The 20,680-nt window shown below is 40.5% G+C and overlaps 1 long non-coding RNA gene across 2 annotated transcripts; it reads left to right on the top strand.

The window, feature by feature from the left end:
• Window positions 1–4,117: 4,117 nt before the first annotated feature.
• LOC117875281 lies at window positions 4,118–19,337 on the top strand. 2 transcript variants are annotated; one of them, XR_004645241.1, is made up of 4 exons: window positions 4,118–4,428; window positions 11,517–11,620; window positions 15,868–15,944; window positions 17,233–19,337. It is a non-coding gene; the product is annotated as an uncharacterized LOC117875281 (long non-coding RNA). The 2 variants fall into 2 exon arrangements; XR_004645240.1 differs by having other exon boundaries at window positions 11,517–13,517.
• Window positions 19,338–20,680: the final 1,343 nt, after the last annotated feature.

Below are 20,680 nucleotides of genomic sequence, written 5' to 3'. Positions count from 1 at the left end.
AATCCATTACTTGCCCAGCTTTAATTATAGCATTTTTAGGATTAGAGAACATATCATTTGGGATTTAAAGTACACATAAATTTACAGTGCTATATACAGAAAGTGGTTTTTAATAATGACCATATTTTGCAAGCTGCTGAAGCCCCCTGAAAACCAAAACAGAGGAATTTAAATATCTGATTTTGAAAACTCTGAGGGCAGTAGCTAGATCAGATACTTAAAAGCATCATTCACAGTCAAAATAATTTCAGCAATTCCTTCCAGGTAGCAAAAGCAGACACACATTGCAATAATTGTAGAAGCACCTGTGTGATTCTGGAAGAAAAATGTAAACTGGGTGGCAATTCTGGGTAATTTTTTTGTTGTTGATTCTCTAAGCAGAGACTTTTTAGAAATCATGTACATGATTATTTGTTCTTAGATGATAATGTCCCCGTCATGGGATACACCCACTGGTGGGGCACCCTCTGGTGACTGCATCTGGGGATTAGCTCTGCCCGGTCTGATGCCCCCTTCTTTCAGTTGCTCATAACACAGCCTCTCTTGCTCTTTAGGGATTGCAATGCTTCCTTTTCGTGGATTGGCCCTCCAGTCAGGTCTCATAGACTCATAGACTTTAAGGTCAGAAGGGACCATTATGATCATCTGGTCTGACCCCCTGCATGCTGCAGGCCACAAGACCCTTTCCTGGACTCTGCCGTTGAAGTCCCCAATCCTGTGTTTTAGTGACTTCAATCGGCAGAGACCCTCCTGCTAGCGATCCCTGCCCCATGCTGCGGAGGAAGGCGAAAAACCTCCAGAGGCTCAGCCAATCTACCCTGGAGGAAAATTCCTTCCCGACCCCAAATATGGCGATCAGTAAGACCCCGAGCATGTAGGCAAGAGTCTCTAGCCTGACCCTTGTTGGCCATTATACTATTTAGTCACTATATAGTTTTCCCTTTCTGGAATAACAGAGTCTCAGCAGACCAGCTGCCTATGTGCCTTTTGAAGCAGTCTTCCAATTCAAGATTGCGTCACTTTCCCAATGGCCAGGAGGGAACCTGGGCCCTCACACTACTCTGAGTTCCAGTCCAGAGACCTTACAGTTAGAAGCCAAGGTCTGCACCATCTCAATCCTTGCTGCTAATTCCCTGGGCTTCTTTCTACTCCACACTCTACAAGGTTCCTTCTCCACCACCTCTCTGCGTAAGCCCCTTCCCTCAGGGTCAGGATTCCAGGGCTTCTGCTTCCCCCTGGATTTCCTCCTTCTCTTCTCACTAGGCCCAGTGAATTACTGCAGCACCCTTCTGCTCTCTCTTTCTGGCTTTATACAAGCCCCTGCCTACTCCAGCCCAGATGGGCTTCATCTTCAATTAGGGCTTGTCAATCAAGCCTAAGTATCCCCTCAGGTGCAGCCTACTAGGTTAATTAGCCCCATCCTGAGCCACCTTAACTCCTTCAGGAGTGGTGTGGGGTAAACATCCCATCACAGTCCTACATACAGCCATTATGCAAGTATGATACATTACAGAGTTATTTAAAATGTTTTTTTTTTAAAGGTCTAGTGCAGGAGCGAACACAAGACTCAAAATGTGAACAGTGACTCAGTGGAATCTACCAAGTTGTCTCTAGTTACGATTCGGTTGCCTCTGATTATAACTCCAGTCTGCTAAAAATGTGGCCTTGGGGCAGTTTTCGCTTTTGTGTTGCTATCAGGGGAAACTCAGCAGTTTCACTGAGTTACTGTTTGAGTCTGGGGACTTGTTTGACCTTGTAACTCAAACTGAAACTCGAGTTGAGGGTTTGAACAAACTTGGGTTGAAACTGAAGAAAAGCTTTCCATGAACCACCGTACACTGAAACCACTTTGTTAACCTAGATGGGGCAGCAGATTTCCTTAGCTTAAGTAACGGCATCTGCAACTCGCTGTTGGTGCTCAGTCACAATGGCTAGCTGGAGCATTTAGGCTCAGCCCTGAATAAAGGGTGATGAAGAACTGCATTGCTCCAAAGAAGTCCCTCAAGGGAATTGACTCTTCTTCTGCTCCCTTCTTCTTTCAAATGGGAGAGGAAGAGAGTTGCCAGCCCTTGACAAGGAGTAGCTACTTCCTCCCTCAAAATGTTATGGGTCAGGTACTTTGGCCAGCAGTTAGGAGGACGAACCAGAGACAGGGATCGTCTCATCCCCTGCCAGTCGCTATTCCTTCTCCATCCACTTTGTTATGGAGTATCTACAGATCAGGGGCTAGGCTTTGGACCAGTCCCACTTTTAACAGTGGGGTAGGCCTAACATGAAGGTAGAGATGGGGGACTTATATCCCTTCCCCACTGCTTGGCCTAGTAAGACAAAGGCACAAATTAGCCCAATAACTTTGCACACACCCATTCCACACACTCATAGTAATTACATGCATGACATGTTTATAACTAGCCATTAATGTGTAGACCTATAGCTATTTATCTTTTGAACAATATGGCAACTCTTTGATTTCAGGACTCTGTGTTCTTGATGCATATACCAAAATCTATAATTGGAGCCACAACAATCATAACACCCAAGAGTTAATTTGGTATTGTGTTGTATAGCAGTATTCAGGATGCTAATAAGCAAAGACATTTCCATATTTTCCTATTGACTATCATGATATAGAAAATCTCCTTTTTAAGTTTTAGCCACGACTGGGCCTAAAGTTTGGATCAGAATTGGAAGTGCCACAAAGCTCAGGGATCTCAAAAGCCAACATTTTGGTTTGACTCCTTATTAAAATAGGCTGGCTGCGAAGTTCAGAACTGGCTCTGAACTTATCAACATTTGGGGCTCAGAGCCAGGGATTTGCATCAGGCCCTGGTCTATTTATTTATGGTTTTTGTAGTTATTTTGGACAGGGTTCCTAAATTCTATGCTTGGACTCCGGAATCATAGGAATGGGGTTAGATACTGTAGGCGAGGCACTGCAAGCTATGCTAACTGAGAGTAAGCTCTGTTTTGGGTCTGTACATTTAGATCTTTTTGGTTAGCGGTGGAACTGGAATGACCCAAGCTGCCCAATCCTTAAAGTGCAGTCTTCTGTCAGCGCATGCCATGCGTAACATTATTTTCTACTTATTAATTTTCTTGTGAAGATACATTTATTTATTTCTGGTCTCAGCCAAATTGCTGAAAGACAAGTGTTCACATCACAAAAAATACCTGATAACTGGCACTTTTAGCTGTGAGGCCAAGCATTGTATAGGCCTGTGTAGCCTCTCATCTTTAGAAGTGTTAGAGCTCAGGCACATTATTAAGATTATTGCACTGCTACTGCCTGTCCTGTACCTGTTTTGTGCCTACAGTTTCCAAAGCCATCCATCTGGAACTTTTAAACAATACTGAAATTCACTTAAATTGTTTTATTTTTATGGGCACCCTTCAACCTGAAGATTCATAAAGTACTTTTGTCTATCTGCTGTATTCTGTCTGTCTGCAGTGTTCCTTAATCAATCACAGAAATGCAGTCATTGCTGGGGTAAAATATGACAGCTGTTTAACAGCACACATGAGCCTTATGCCAGAGGTTCTCAAACTGGGGGTCGGGACCCCTCAGGGGGTCCCAAGGTTATTAAATGGGGGGGGGGCAAGCTGTCAGCCTCCACCCGAAACCCCGCTTTGCCTCCCACATTTATAATGGTGTTAAATATATAAAAAAGTATTTTTAATTTATTTGGGGGGGGGGGCACACTCAGAGGCTTGCTGTGTGAAAGGGGTCACCAGTACAAAAGTTTGAGAACCACTGCCTTATGATATGTTTGTCATCACTGCAAGGAAAATCTTAATCACTCTTATGGCACTTCAGGTTTATGACAGAGCAGATTTTTTTTTTTTCAAATCTACGGCAGGTTTTTATTTTTTAGGTCAGCTTCCAAGGCTGTAGAAATACAGAATAACTAGATATACATTTAGTAATTTGCTGTGAACTAGTCATTTTGTCTTTTTGCAACTCACAATAGATGTTTCATGGGAGAGAGGAAACTTTTAGACATTAGAGGTGGCTGCATTAGTAGCATAAGCCTGAGCAGAGTCCAGTATGTTAAAGTAGTTCCCACTCACTCCCCCGATCACTATGTACTCACATAGATTGCTACTTGGTTAAGGAAAAATGTGCATTGAGTGCAGTTGGTGCAAAGATGTGCGTCTGCTCTACACAGGAAAAAAAGAAAAAAGAAAAAAAATTCCATCTGTCTGTATTTGAAATCAGCTCGCCAGCCTGTAGTTGGTCGAACCCCACCCAGATGGTGCTGCGCAAATGTATGTTAAAAGATATCTTATATTAGTGTTGTGGGTGTCCAATTTTTTTTGAATGCCATTTAGCCAATGTGCCCAACCTGCTGCACAGAGAAATCGTGACAAAATAAAGATATGCTGAAGAGTTTCTATTTCAAGGGCCAGATCCTGCAAACAGTTCTGGATGTGAGTAACTTTATTTGTGTTTTGTCCTATTGATTTTTGTAGGTCTATGCATGTGAGTAATGCTACTCCTGTGCAGTGTTTACAAAATTGGGACCAAGTCCATAAAGTTGTACAGAAAAGGGGGAAACGATCTCTTTCACAGAAAGTATTTTCATGCTATCAAATTTGAGTAGTTACATAAATAACAAGAATCTAAAATAGGTATTAAGCACAGACCTCTGATATAAAATATTTATATTTTAGTAATATACATATTTATAAGAACACAGCAGGGTTTTTTTTTTAAAGCTTTTGATATTTATTGTACTTACTGTCCATAAATGTTAACACGTACAATTTACCTTTAAGAGGAAAGGTTCTGCAGTGGGCATTTAACTAGAGTTATACACCTACATGCTGCAGATGGTTTAGTTTTATAAGAGATGAAACTGCATTTGGTGGAACTGATTAAATATAAAAACACCACCATCTGCCATTTATTCTAATATAAAATGGTTTGGGCAGATGCTGACATCTTTCGAGATGATTGATTCATCTCTGACAAGTGAAGATTCTCAGAGGGCTCCAGCTGCCCACTGCTCACACAATACCAGTTTACAAGACTAAACGCCAATCACGGCCTTTTGATTTGGATGTAGCAGGTGAACGAAGGGCACTTTAATAACCAGCAGCCTAGAATTACTAAATACGTTGGCTTGGGTTGTTGTTTTTTCCCCCGCTACACTTCTGGCCCATATTTAACTGTGAGAAGGTTATGCACACAGTATACTGTATTAAAGTATAGCTACCCCAGCATTGTGAGAACTTGAAGGGTGTCAGTGTCTGGCACAAGCAGCTCTCCTTTTTTTCAGAAAAAAACCAGCGGATGCTCTCTACATATGTTATGCATTTTAAAATTATTTTTTGCTAAGTGTCCATCAGGGTTCCATTTAAACATCCTGGGGTTAGTGTTTATTAAGTATGACACTTAATGCTTTGTAATCATTTAAATAACAGATTATACATTGTTTTATTTAATAACATAGATTCATAGACTCCAAGGCCAGAAGGGACCATTGTGCTCGTCTAGTTTGGCCTCTTATATAACACAAGCCGTAGAACTTCTCCCAAAGTAATTCCTAGAGTAGATCTTGCAGAAAACATCCAATCTTGATTTAAAAATAGTCAGTGATGGAGAATCCACCGTGACCCTTGGTAAGCTGTTTCAATGGTTAATTACTCTCTCTGTTAAAATTTTACATCTACATGATCTCTGTTGAACATGCTTTATGGTAGCTTGTTACAGTATCATCCTTTAAAAATCTTTGCTTAAAACTTTGTAGGGCATGCTTTGCAAGTTATGAAAGAATGCAGCTAAAAACACTAAGGAGCAGATTATGATACTCGGATTCCCATTGAATAATAATTTATGCCCAACTGAAGTCAATGGGGCTACTCATGGAGTAGCCTGATCTATAGCTCACTTGAAATCAGAGGAAAGATCCCCTTTGACTTCAGTGGATTTTGGATCAGACTCTAAATTACCCTTAGGATTTATATTGAGGAGCATCATAATCTGGCAATAAAGGGCCAGATCCAATTTTGGAGGGCAGGATTGGTGCAGAGATTTTAAAACAGAAGTCCCAGTATGTGTGTGAACTGTGCAGAGTGCTTTTCTCTTTCTAGCAAAAAAACCCCTCTTTGAACAATTTCCCTATTATAAATATATATATTAAAAATAGGGGGCTGCTTATATAAAGTATTACCAAATATACAAAAACTTGGTATTGTGCTGGGGAGGAAGGTATATGTTATGTGTGTGTATGACTCAGATCATAGGGATATTGAATCAAATTCTGTTGTCATTTACAATAGAGTCAATCTGGAGTAACTCAAACAAAGTCTGGAATAACTCTGGTGTAAATGACATCAGAATTTGGCTACCCAACTTCTGTAATTCTGCAATGAAAGTACCTGATGGAAGACTTTTTAATCATGGAATGAAGATGAAACCTATTCTAAAAGGGAGGAATCATTACAATTATTTAAACCTAATTTGTCATGAAGATAACACCATACATTTTGACTTATTTTTTAAAAAAAGGTAAATTAAGTACAACAGAAAGAGAGCCAGATGCTTAGCTGGTGTAAATTGAAGTGTGAAGTCAATGGAGCTATGCTTATTTACACCACCTGAGGATCTGACACAGCGTATTCAAAAATGGATTTAGCTTTCTTGTGTATTTTCCCCCTTTTCAAATGAACCCTTTCATAGTGTAGTGGGGATATTGCAAACTGTATGTGTTATGTGCTATCCAATATCAAAATACTAACATCCCCCTATACTCTATATGTTACCCCCAATGACTAATAACTGAAGTTTCAACACTCTGTATCATCTATTTGTAAACATTTTCTAATATAATTTTATATTTGAGCAAGGGAGACATCTCTTTAAATCAGAAGTTCAACATATTCTAGATTCCTCACATTCCTTTCTTCCCCCTTCCTCCCAGTTTAACTACCATCCCAAATTACCTTCTGACCAGGAGAATGCAATCTGTGGTTTTCTTTGAGGCCCTGCTTATAGGTCTTCCACTGATCTGCTGATGGAAGGAGCTGAAGAGCAGGCTAGTAAGGACAGTGCCATTGTGGAGAGCAACTGTGTCATTTTAACAACCTGGCCTAGTCTCTGTAGTGACTGAAGGAGCCAAAGTTCTGAGATTGCTCATGAACCTGGGTTTCTGGTGTGAAAGAATCTTGCTCATGTTTATTACCTTGTGGAAACTTAAAATGTAATATCCCAAGGGGTGTACACAAGGGGGGACAAGCAGGGGCACGCCCCCTACCCCCCGTAATCAGCAGAGGAGTTCTGTGCCCACACTGCAACCAAGTAGTTGTGGATGCATTTATTCGGCTGGCTCCACAGCGCATGAATTTTCATTGAAACGGTGAGTGTATAGCTGTTTATTTCTATGCATATGATGTATGTGTGTGTGTTGATATGGTTTAATGTGTACAATATGTGTGTGTTTAATGTACCCCCCCCCAGTGGTCAAATTTAAATTCCTGTGCACACCCTTGATAAATCCCCGATCTCCAATTAATAAAAGGTTAAACTTTAGAAAGTGAAGCAGAATCTAATAGGGGCAGTCCAGAAATAAATTAGGCATTTAAAGTGGAAAAGAAAAACAGCGTTGTAATAAATATACAATATTTAATGTATGGAATGTGAATCTGACCTCAGGGAACAGACTTTTTTTCTCACCTTTGGCTCATATTTCCTTTCTGACATAGAAACATAATACAAATCTAAAGTGTCTGATCCAAGCAAGAACAGCCACAATTTTTATAATGCTAATGATCTTACATTTCTATGGGGTCTTTCCTCCTGAAGGGTCCCAAAGTGCTATACAAATCACACATGGCTCCATGAATCTCTGAATTGAGAGGAGCTCTGTGCATAGCAACATTACTTGGGAGAGGAAATGATAAATACAAGACATTAACACAACAAGAGAGGAGGAAATAGAACATAATTAAATCTAAAAATATTGAAGGAAAAGTAAAATCAAGCTCCTTCCTTCTTCAGTGCTGCCACCCATTGTTGGTGGTACTCATTGCAGTAAACACCTGGTGTGTAGGAATTGTAGCAGTAGGTCCTGACATTCCATCATGGCCTTTGTGAAAGCGGAGTAGCCCCTTTCCCTCACTACACATGCATGGATCTTTGTGCTGGACAGGATCCTTGGAAGCAGAAAAAGCAGCAAACCAAAACTATGAACATGTGTACACATAAACTGTTGACATCATTCATCTGCTCTGGGGAGTTACACTGGCCACTGGGAGATAAGTACCATCCACAGGCCCTGTAGTGCTTTCAGGAACTGTTGCATGTGGCTGGCATGCACTCTGTGCACCTGAAAGAAGATGGCTAGTGTGGCAACTTGCACCACTGTCTCCTGGGCCAGTTCAGCAGACCACTGTGACGTGCGACTGTCCAGGCCTTCTTTCTTAAAATGTCACACCATTGCTACCACCAGTGGGAGCCCTCACCCAGTTGTTGGTGCTAAAACTAGAACTGGTTGGAGGTTGAGGAAGGGGAGGAAAGAATTTCCTGCAAACAATGTAAATGAAAATGAAAAACTTTTCATTTTAGTCAAAAAATTACATTATTTTTCAGGTTTTCGTAACCAAGAACTGATCTTTTTTTTTTGTTTTCAGCAATGAAAACTGACACTTTTTGAAATGGTTTCCTATTTTTGGCATCTGAAAAATTTTGGCTGGTGGAGCAAATACTTTCAGCAAAACAAAATTTTGAGTTTGGGGTTTTTTGATGAAACATGAATAATGTTTCCAAAGACTTGACACTTCCTGAAGAAAGATTATGTTCAACAAAATTGTCAGTTTCTATTTGGAAAAATGTTTCAGTGGAAAATTTGTGACCAGGTAGTTTTAACCAATTTGGCTAACCATTATTCAGGGCCGGTTTAAATGACATGTTGGTTAAAATGCTGCCAGACTGTGTGCACTAACTTATTGACTGGTGGTAGTAACAGTCGGCAGGGCACGCACAGGAATTTAAATTTGACAATTTTGGGGGAGGAGATATGTTAAACACGCACATTATACACATTAAACTATATCGACACACACACATATAACATATGCATAGAAATAAGCAGCACTACATTCACCATTTCAACAAAAATCCATGCGCCATAGAGCCATCTGAATAAATGTATTCACAAGTACTTGGCTGTGGCAGGGTTGCAGAGCTCCTCCAGCCCCAGGGGCGCAGTGGGGAAAGAGATGGAGCTCCTCTGGCACTGGGGCCAGAGGAATTCTGTGTCCCCACTGCAGCCCCAGGGCCGGAGGAACTTGCTCTCCCTGCTGCAGCCCCAAGGCTGGAGGAGTTCTGTGCCCGTGCTGATTATGGGGGGTGGGCATGCCCCTGATTACTCTGCCTTGTGCACACCCATGGCAGTGGGTAATTTTAAGAAAAAAAATCCATGTAAACAAGGCTTTTGGGTGCAGCATCGCATTACAATGATGCAGAGTAACGTGGTGAATGCTTAGCTGGTCTACACTGGGTGGGGAATCGATCAAAGATACGCAACTTCAGCTACGTGAATAGCGTAGCTGAAGTGGACGTATCTTAGATCAATTTACTTTGGGTCCTCACGGTGCGGGATTGACGGCTGCGGCTCCCCCGTCGACTCCGCTACCGCCTCTCGCTCTGTTGGAGTTCCGAAGTCGACGGGGAGTGCGTTCAGGGATCAATTTATCATTTCTACACGAGACGCAATAAATTGATCCCCGATAGATCGATTACTACCCGCCGATTTGGTGGGTAGTGAAGACGTACCCTTAGTCTTGCTCAGAACAGATGCAATGAAAACAGTAGTATACATCCCGGTGTATCGGTGGGAAGAATTTTTCTCAGTGGATGTGAAACTTTTTATACATGTATTAGAGCATTGTAACAGTAGTTGCAACACCTAACTTCTCTAGGGTAAAATTTTCAAAAGTGCCTAAGCGATGTTCAGACTTAGGATCCTGAATCATTTAGGTGCTTTTGAAACTTCTACTCCTTGTATACAAAAGCCTTCTATGGCAACATTTCTGGGATAAGACTAATATGTAGAGTGTGTAAATGCTTCTCAGCTGTGCAAAAGAGCTACCATAGCATAAAGTGAACAGTAGATTTCATAATAAGAAAATGGTCCCTGCTGTATCTTTAGACCTATACATATCTAGAACTTGTATTAGTCCCCCTGTTAACTGGAATTGGATTTCATTCTGTTTTCTTTGGTAATTATATATGTTAACTCTAAATTATAGTTTATAAGTCCCAGACAAAGAACTTTGTTAAGATGCAGTTAAGGTTGTAAATAGATTCCTCTTTAATTAAACTTGAGTTATTGGAATGCGCAGTTTAAAAAAACCCAACCGACAAATATTTGAAAGTCGGGATAAAGGGCCTGATCCAAAGTCCATAAAGTCAATGGAAAGACTCCCATTGATTTCAGTGGGATTTGGCCCATATAGCTTAAAGCTTTCACAGAAGCACTCATATATGTGTGTTCCTTGAAGGCGGAGGCAAACCTTGAAAGCAGGCCTCCCATATCATTCATCATGCATCTAAAACAAGTGCCCATATGGAAAAGTCCTATAGAAATGTACCAGGGACCAATGTAATCAATACAGTTCTGTAGAAATGTGAGCAGCCTAGTACCTAAAATACTGCACAGAACGTGGAAAATGCCAAAGAGTAAGTGATCCTAAGACGGTGAAGTTTCATCTCCACGTGAGGGTCAAATCTGCATTGTATCCCTCTCTCTGGAAAATAGCCATACTCCCAGAGTTTATATGTTCCATCCAAGTGCTTTCCCAAGCTCATCCTCCTTCCATTTGTATCACCCTTTCTATTAGTTTAGTAATAGCCTGTCATTTTGATTTTTCTTAATTTTGCTTGTGATATAAACTTCTCTTCCCCCTCCCCACCCGCCCACCATGTGAACAGATTTCTTCTGCCATATGCCCATTTAAACCTAATTGTAGTGTCTGAAAAACTTTTATGCTTAGCTGCAGTATCCCTTGGGGTTCAGCTATGGCAGAGTATGTATGTGACCTATAAAGCCATTTCAGTATGAGACTCTCCGCACATGGATCTTTAAAGATTGGCCATCTATGCTTTGCACAAACACATGTGACCATCCTGCCTTTTTACAAGGGTATAATTTTTTGGGCAGATTCCATATTCCATATTTAAAATCAGTATGCAAAGTATTTTTAAAATCTCAGTTTCCCCAGGATCAAGTTCCTAAAGATTAAAAATGAACAAATCAAAGCTGTTACATTTTGTTTTTACTCCGACTAATTTGTAGTGGTAACTACTCAAACATGACTAATTGGCAATTTGTAAAATGGGTTGCTCTCAACAGCATGTTTCTTAGAAGCATGAGTTATATGACTGTTGCTTTATTATGGTAAGTCTTAGAAAATGGGGTTGTGGTGAAAAGTGAAGTCAGAGAAATATAGCAAAAAAAGTTAAGTGTTACCAGCTTTGTTTTGTAACCCAAATAACCTTTATTTCCCCATTTTAGGGCAAATAACTCAAGCTATGACTGTTCTGTGTTAACAGTGAGCATACAACAATCATTACCATACCAGAGCCAACTTTTGCCCCAGCTACCACATACTGTCATGGGTGAGTGTGTCTCAGTATGCATATTACAAGACAAGCACTGTGTTCAGATGGAGTGGAGAGTACATATGCACAGATGACTTTGATCTTTGGGGATTTTTGTTTGCTGGTGGGTGTAACCGAGCGCAGCTGGCTCTCCTGGCCCCTGCCTCTGCTAGGCCCAGATAAAGTCACTCAGAGACCCTCTAGTTCTGAAACCACTGGTGCTTTTATTTACAAGTCTGGGTTCCCACCACCTTCTCACCATACTGTGAACACAGCTCTGGGTTCCTTGTGTCTGAACCCAGGAGGGAAGGATTTTCTCTCTGCCTGCACTCCCTCGCTCTCCTCTGTCCCACCCCTCCCTCTTCCTTCTTCCCAGCCTCTTTTATAGCCCTGGGCTAATTGGACTGGCAGCTGGCTCTCTTTCCCCATTAGGGCAGGTTCTTTCCAGCCAGTGCCACTTTATTCACTTAAATGGGGCTGGCGTGGCAGGGGGCTGATTCTACATTCTTGCTGCTCAGCACCCTGTCACAGTAGGACACACAAATCTTGAGAACTGCCAAGTTAAACATTAGGCTGCCTGGGGAGGCCTAGAGAGGAGTAATAGTCCAGCAGCAGTATATGCATTAAACATTTATGCATTCCAAATCAAAAAACTATGTTACAATGGAGTTGATTGACTGTACATATTGGTAACCTCAGTGTAAAATACATTACAGGTATGTTGCAATTATCCTCAAGACCTGGAAGTTCAGAACTCAGGTTACACTTAAAAGAAATCAAAACATGTTAAGACATGGAAATGCACAATTAAGACATCCAAACAACCTTAACTCTGCCCTGCAGTGACCCCACGCAATAACGGTATGACGGTGATTAAGATGTATTGTGGTTCAAGAGTAGATTAAAATGATTTTTAAAGACACTTTATGGTTTTCTTAAAAATATTTTTACTCCTTCTGATGTCACTACAGTGCAGATCCTACAGCCAAACATATCTGAACTTTGGAGTATTCAAAATCTAGATTTGGATCCAGATCTAAATGTTGTGGTTACAGCTGTTTCCGTAAACTGCAAATGATTCGTATTTAAGAAATAACACAAAACCAGCAGCTAGGGTAGGCATATATTGCAAGGAGAGGCCTATTCTTTTCCTCTTCTTAACTCCATGATTAGAAGTTGGGAAGAGTAGTGTCCTTTGCAGCATAAGTCATGAACAAAGCCAAACACTAGAGAACTTATTTGTGTCCATTTTCAAACCAATCATCTCTATGATAAACTCCTCCAAAACCTCATTAGACTATCTGTCCTATGAAGACATATGTGGATTTCACCACTCTAATGCAATTACTATATGGGATTGTAACAGGGCAGCTGCTGTTTATGGTGCATTAGGGCCCAGTCTGCCCATGACTGCCTTATGAAGGCCCCACCTATGGGTAATTGACTGCCCCAGGGTCTGATTAGTAAACAAGCACCTGGATCGAATACAGGTTACCCAAGCTCAGTCATTGGGGAATGTTCAAGGGAGACAGAAGGTTCCATAGAGAGGAACTCCCCAGAAAGGTCAGAGCCCAAGGGCTGAGCAAGGAGCCTAGAAGGTGAGCTCTGCAGGGAACCCGCTGGAATGGGGAGCCTGAAAGAGGTGCTCATAGAGAGGGGAGCCTGCTAGATGGAAGGCTGCAGTTTCAGTCTAGGAGTATGGAAGGGTGGTTCGCAGATATGAGCTGGAAGCCTGGTATGGCAAGGATCACCTGCTCTCCCTGGAGAAGAGTTGCAGTGGATGGACACCTCTGGAAGCCTGACTCCAGAGAAGACTCATACTCCAGTAGAGACATGAGGCCTGATACCAGGGTAGAGTCCAAGAGCTGAGAGAACTCCTGTGGAGAGCCTGGATAGAGGCAAACACTGGATTCAGGTAGAGGACACATGGACTAAGAACGACCAGGTCACCCAGCTATGCTAGTCCAGTGAAAATGTTGTTTATGTTCTGTGTTGGCTTTTCTGCTAATAAATGAAACCCTCCAAAAGGGGATGCTCTTTAGTATCTAATGGTCTGTCACGGCTTGTTGATACCTTAGGTGATGGAAAAATCAGGGGCTCCCCTGCAACACAGTGCCCGCTTGCAAGGGGTGCAGTGGGTCAGCCTCGAATGATGACAGTTCTTGGAGAAGGAATTTGAGTAAAGTGTGTGACTTTTGGGAGCAGTCTACACTGGGGGGCGGGGATTGATCTAAGTTACGCAACTTCAGCCATGTGAATAACGTAGCTGAAGTTGACATACTTAGATTGACTTACTGTGATGTCTTCACCGCAGTGAGTTGACTGCTGCCGCTCCCGCATCGACTCCGCCTGCGCCTCTCGCAGCGGTGGAGTACAGGAGTCGATGGGAGAGCGCTCGGGGGTCGAGTTATCGCGTCTAAACTAGATGCGATAAATCGACCACCGCTGGATTGATTGCTGCCTGCTGATCCAGTGGGTAGTGTAGACATACCCTTAGACTAACAATGCCGTAATCCAGTTTAGCAATATACATTCACTGTTTGCACTGCTTAGTTACTAATCACTGGAATTCCCGAATAACTCCACCAAATCTGAATAAAAGTGGCAGTAGAACCACAGTCTCTCCACCATCTATCATAGATTCATAGATTCCAAGGCCAGAAGGGTCAATGTTGATCATCTAGACTGATCTCCTGTGTAACACAGGGCATAGAATTTCCCCCAAATAATTCTTTTTGAACTATAGCATAGGGGATCATTTTTTGTATGCAAGCTGCTTGGAGTAAGATAGGATCTTTTATAGAATCTAACAGCGTATTAGAATGTTCCAAACACATATTGAAATATGAGTAATATCTTTATGAAACAAAAGCCATCAGGTTTGTGTATCTGGCTAGTTAAAAATGATAGCATGTTCCCCTTCAAAAATACTCTCATAGAATCATAGTAGAATATTTTTAGAGAGACAATATGTGTCTATATTATTAACCTTACTCTTGTCAGTAAGCCCATAGAATGTAAGGGGTTACTTGTATGAATAAGGACTGTTCAGGTTTATAAGAGGTCTCAGAATTAGGCTCCTGAATTCCAATCATGATGCAGCTGAATTATTGCATTTGTTTTGCAGTATACAAAGTTTAAATGGTAAATATTGGCTAATTGGTTCTTAGATACTGTGAGGGTGCTAAATTGAATTGATTCATGATTTTTTTCATATGACAATATTTTAACACCTAACCCAAGGGAATACTGCCTTTTAATTAATGTTATATTCTCCAGTATGGAATTTATTTTTCAGTGTAAAGAAAGGGATCTAAAAATCAGGGTCAAAGACAATAGACAACTACAGTGTCTTATAGCTTATTCTTTTTTGAAAATTAGTAATCAATAGATTTTTAGACAAAGAAATCAGAATGAGGCTGATCTTTTCATTGGAGTTGGATCAGGCTCGATATCCTTTTGAAGAAGAAATAGAGGATTTCGTCCTGTTTCCACTGAGAATAACTGCAACCCTCCAGTTGACTTCAATGGCAGCATGATAGGTAGCTAATATAATTAGGACCTGAGGCAATCAGGAAGGACTGTTTAATCTTCAGCCAGCACTTCTGCGAGATGTTATGCCAGAGTAGTAGGCAGGAGAAGAGCAACATTCTTCTTTATCCTCCCACACACTCAAGGGCATAGCAGTGGCACTGGAACACTTTTAATAGTGGGGGTGCTGAAAGCTAGCTCCCTTACCCCATCCGTGCCCCACCCACCCTAGACCTGGGGCCGGGAGCAGGGCCATGTCTCCAGGAGGGGAGGACCCAGACAGGGGTAAGGGGGCCGAGGCTGGGGCCACAGCTGGAGGTGGGTGCAGCACCCCCCATGCCTCTAGTTCCCACGCCTATGAGTCATAGGTTGTCCATCAGTTTCCATAATTTATTTTGGTCTTGTGCTTGTCTGCTCAGACTTCTGAGTGTCGAGTTGATGTATCTGGTTTCTTTCTCTATTGTTTTGTGTAATGTTTCTCTAGGTGGCCCTCTTTTTCTCTTTTCAGGTAGTGTCCATATTATCACTTGCCTTGGAAGTCATGTGGGTGGCATCCTTAAAGTGTGTTTTAAACATGTTTCATGATCACCTTCTTACCCTGTTTGATGCTTTAGATTGGGTTGTTCTTCTTAGTGTTTCTTGCAACATCAGAAATTCTTTACAATGGACTCTGAAGATCTTCCATTGGCATTTACTTTGGAATGAATTAATCTTCTAATTGATTTCTTTTGTAGATTTCCATGACTCTGCTCCATGATGCTGGACAGGAGGACAGCCATGATGCTGGTGTTAACAAAAATATATATTCTGTGTCAGTGCCAATTGTACTATTTTTTCAAATCTTTTCAAGATTGTGAAAATTGTTTTCTCTGTTGCTTGACACCTAGCATGGTGGTACCAGCAATGCACATCTCACGCTCTAGATGGGTAAAATGACTTACTACTTCTAAGACCAACATTGGGCTGCAAGATAATAGAAACAATCAAGGGCTAAGCCATTTGCTTCCTTACATTATTGCAGTCAGATATGGCTGATCATATGAATCTTGTCTTAATTGGGTGAAGCTTTTTTTTTTTTTAAGTTTTCAAAATAAAATCTATGGAGTGGTGGATAATACTGTTCGGAGCGGGGGACGGGCAGATGTGGAGTTTTGGTAAGAGATTTATTTTCAGAGTTTTCTTAAATGCTACCCAAGAAAATGTGTGTCTTCCAGTGTTGCAATAAATGTTTTTTCCACTGTTCAAATCTTCCACCTATATACCTCCTCAAAATTCATCTCTTCCATAATGCCAATATTATGGCCCAATTCAGCCAGGCACTTGAACAGAGGCTTAAGGCCCATTGACTTTAAGTGCTTTGTGAATTAGGGTTTACGTGAGCCAAGAATATTAACTATGGGCCTAATCCAAAAAGCATTGTAGTCAACTGGACTCTTTCCATGGATGTCAGTGGGATTTGCTTGAGGTTCCATTTTTCTTAATTTTTAATGCATTTAATTAAACATCGCAGCTGAACAATCATTATATTTCTGTACCTAAGCTGAGCAGCCACGTAATGGCATTGCTATAACCCTAGTCTTTTCTTGCCTCATTGTCTTCCTTACTCTTTGTCACCTCCACTTGTGTGTTATGCTTAAAATTGGTAGCTCTTAGAGGCAGGCACTTTTTCTACTTTTGGGCCTTATCAACTAATAGATATTAGCAAAAACACTCTCCAAGAACTTGCTCAGTATTTTTTATGAGGGTGAATAGCTTAACTCAAAATGTTTTTCTGTCATGGCAGGAACATGAACATAAAAATATGGTAGAACTGTCTACCCAGCAGTAAAGCCCCATAAAAACTGCTCAGAAGCCACTATGGTGGAAAAACAGACAGTGCTTCCAATTATCTGGAATTAATTTGATCACCAGTGACATAATCAAATTTGTAAAGCTCTTTACAGATTTAGTTATATCATTGGTGTTAACATTTCTTGGGTAGCATTTATTATGAAATATTTGGGAGTGAAATAATTACTTGCAAATTGTATTATGTAACTGTACATGTTGTTTGACCAATAATCAGACCTTTAATATCTTATTTCTCTTCTGTTTTGCAGCCTACATTTGTCAACTGGCGTTTGCTTTGCACATGAAAACACATGTTGAAGTCTCTAATGAGCTGCTGATGGGTAAGAACAAATAGCTTGGGAAAAAAGTGCTTTGGCTCTTTCCACATAAAGACACTGATGTCCTAAGTTAACATCAAGCTAATAATATGTTTTAAAGCTCAGAGCTAAAGCACACATGAAGTTGTATGTGCCAGTGCTGCTGTGGATGCAATTAGTGTAAATGGGATTTGGCCTATCAGATTTCATACAGTCAAGTTCTGTAACCACCTGGCCACATCATATATGCTAATCCTTTTCTCTTAATAAGAAAAGGGTTTACGGTGGAATTGAATTGAAACAGATAAAATATATACCAATCTGCTGCAGTAGAACACTTTGGAGTTTTGGAGATTGGTTTTTGAAGGGTCAATTCTAATCAAATTTGGTGAAAAACTTGTTGGATTTATACTAATATTTAATATATGAATTTTGTATTATTTGGGTGTTTGTTCACATGCTGAGATGCTCCAGTCAGAAGAAGAATTATTGCTAGCTGCATTTCCAAACCAGTTTCAGTTATACTTTATGGTCTTCACAAATGCCCAGCTTCAAGCTTTTTTTTTCTTTTGGGTTGGTTAGTGCATCATGTTTTTCTCATCCTTTACTAGATGCAGCCAAAAAGAGGGTTCAATTTTATAGCCGCAGCACTCTGTGATTCATGGAAATGTGAATTTTTTCAAAAGAAAAGATAAATGAAGGAATGAAATGGTTGAAAGTTCCTCCTTCAATAGTTTATAAGTTTTGTATTAACAGCTAGAACTATGAATTTTTTTATTGCATATGATGTTCTAACTAAAAGCTTAGAAACATATCCGCCATGTATGCTTGTGTGTTTATTTCTTTGGGGCTCTGCTTTGGATCTCAGAGAGATGGTATAATCCATAGACTGTTCAGTTGACTATGGCAAATTGTCCCTTATTGAATAATAGAGGCTCCTTTCTTCAGAAATTTCCATAGGACGGGATCAAGAAGGATGGCTAGGAACACTCCATGAGGATTCCCCTTGTGAGTTTTCCCCAATCTCTCTGTTTAAGGAAGAGTTTTGTTGCATGGTTTTCTCCCAACTTTGTGAATCACTGAGAGGACAGGTCCGGTGTCAGCTTTTGGGCTCTCCTGAGCATCCTGACAATGCAACTCCACCAGTAATTTTGAAGTCAATGGAGCAATGCTGACTTACACCAGTTGAGGATCTGGTGAAATATATATAACTTTACACTGTCTGTACAATATGGGCAAGTTAATGGCATGCTGAGAAGATGAACTTTAGATATATATTTAGATTCACAACTGCAACATTGTTTCAAAGTTGATCTTTTTGTATTTAAGTGGAGCTGAGTTTGCCACTTACTTTTTTCCCCCTGAACACTTGAATCTTCTCATCCTCTTTGCTAGAATGCAGTGGAATGTTTACTTTCTCATTTTGTAACTCTCTCATCTTGTGTAACAGTTGTGCTAGGGCAGTACTTGCTATCTAGTTCTTTACTGAACTGCCACTTTTCTGTTTGGCCTTTGTTAAAATTTCTGATAAATAACTGGCTGTCTACAGCTGTTCAAATCATGTTGCTTTTTTCTAAGTGTCATCTTAGTGGTTGTTCTCACCAATATGGGCTTTACTTCAAAAGGAAAATAAGGTACAATAGGGCTTGTTGTTGAGTAAAACTGAACACGTGGGCAGTGGGAAAAGAATCTGAAAAGCGAATTGCACAGGTTTAATACACCAGCCATTCACCTCTCACTGTGACGAAGGCCCTACAGAATTTTGGCAATATCACGGTCTACAATTTACTTTAAATAACTGTTCTTTGTTTTCTATAGTTGGTGTTATTTCTTCACGTTTTCTCATTTGAAGCTAATCCACAGCTAAGAAACAATTAGCATGCTTGTGCATGTTAGTGTTAACTGGGCTTTAGGTTTTTGAAATAGCATTAGCTATACTCTTGCTATGAAACTGACCACATAGGAGGCCAATTAATATACTACTTTGTTGTTAAAGGCACTAAAATAATCATAAATTTACTTTCATATGATTTATATTAATCAATGGTCTAGTCTATTTGAAGGAATTTTCTAAAGAATTCTTAAAATTACAGTTCTGGAATAAAAAGAAATTTTGCTTGTAGACTGGAGATTTCTATTTCTATGCAATGTAATCTTTACTTCTGTTGGAGAGGTCACTATGTCCAGTTTCTATCCTTGATCCACATATGCAAATCCCACTGACACATGGAAAAAAAGTTAAAAGGTAGAATTTGGCTCTGATACAAAATCAGGAAAGAACCAAAACCATTTTGAAGGAATAGTAATAGTTGCAAGTTTTTACATTTGCTTGAGATCGGTACTGAATTTATATATTAATATTTAGATGAGGTTAATGATCTTACATCTTTTTCCTTTCACTCTGTTTATAAGGACAAAAATATCTAATTTATAAATCGGAAGTGAGGAACAAAGGAATGAACTGAAGTAACTCAACTCTACCCTTTCCACAGCTGAGGACACAAAGTAATAATTGTCACTCAGCAAAATTATCACACAAAAGAACAGCAAGTCATTCATTTCCACATGAAAAAGCACAAAAATAGTCTTTCTGAAAGACTGATTGGAAGATTAAAGATCGGAAGGTTAGCATTAAAGTTGTGCCTAAAGGTACATGAGCTTTTGGGGCCTCATTCTCCACTCCATTTACAGCAGTTTTCTGTCAGTGTAATTACACAGAAATTATAACATTAGTGTAAAGGGAAAATCTGGCCCAATGGTGTAACAAATCTAGTCACAAACATTTTGGGTCAGATCCTTAGCTGGGGTAAACAGCAAGTGCTTCACTGATTTCAATGGAGCTGTATCAATTTATACGAGGTAGCAATCTGCTGCTTTTACATGGGTGGCTGGGTAGGTTTTTGATAAGTTAGGGCAGCCAAAAGTCCAGGTACCAACATGAGCATAGGGTTCAACTGAGCATTTACATCACGTTCCCCTGCAAACTGCTTACACAGTCTGGGATGTTTCAGTCTGCAGGCTCAATGAAGAGGAGACATCAGTGAGAGTAGCAACTCCTTCTGTCCCCGATGCCAGATTGGCTCAGCAACCCCTCAGTCCCCAGAAGAGCCTTTCAGAAGTGGGGTGTTCGATAAATGGGCTGTGCATTGTAGAATCATAGCAATATAGGGCTGAAGGGACCTTGAGAGATCATCTAGTCCAGCCCCTCATAGTGAGACAGGACCAAGTATACCTAGACCCTCCCTGATAAATGTTTGTCCAACCCGTTCTTAAAAACCGCCAATGACAGGGATTCTAAAACCTTACTTGGGAACCTGTTCTAATACTTACCTACACTTATAGTTAGAAAGTTTTCCCTCCATATCTGACCTAAATCTCCCTTGCAGCAGATTAAGCTGAT

The sequence above is a fragment of the Trachemys scripta genome, chromosome 3 (assembly GCF_013100865.1).
Source record: "Trachemys scripta elegans isolate TJP31775 chromosome 3, CAS_Tse_1.0, whole genome shotgun sequence".
In the NCBI taxonomy this organism is placed as follows: Eukaryota; Metazoa; Chordata; order Testudines; family Emydidae; genus Trachemys; species Trachemys scripta.
Note: the sequence above shows the minus strand (reverse complement) of the source record. Positions and strands in the feature narration are given on the sequence as shown.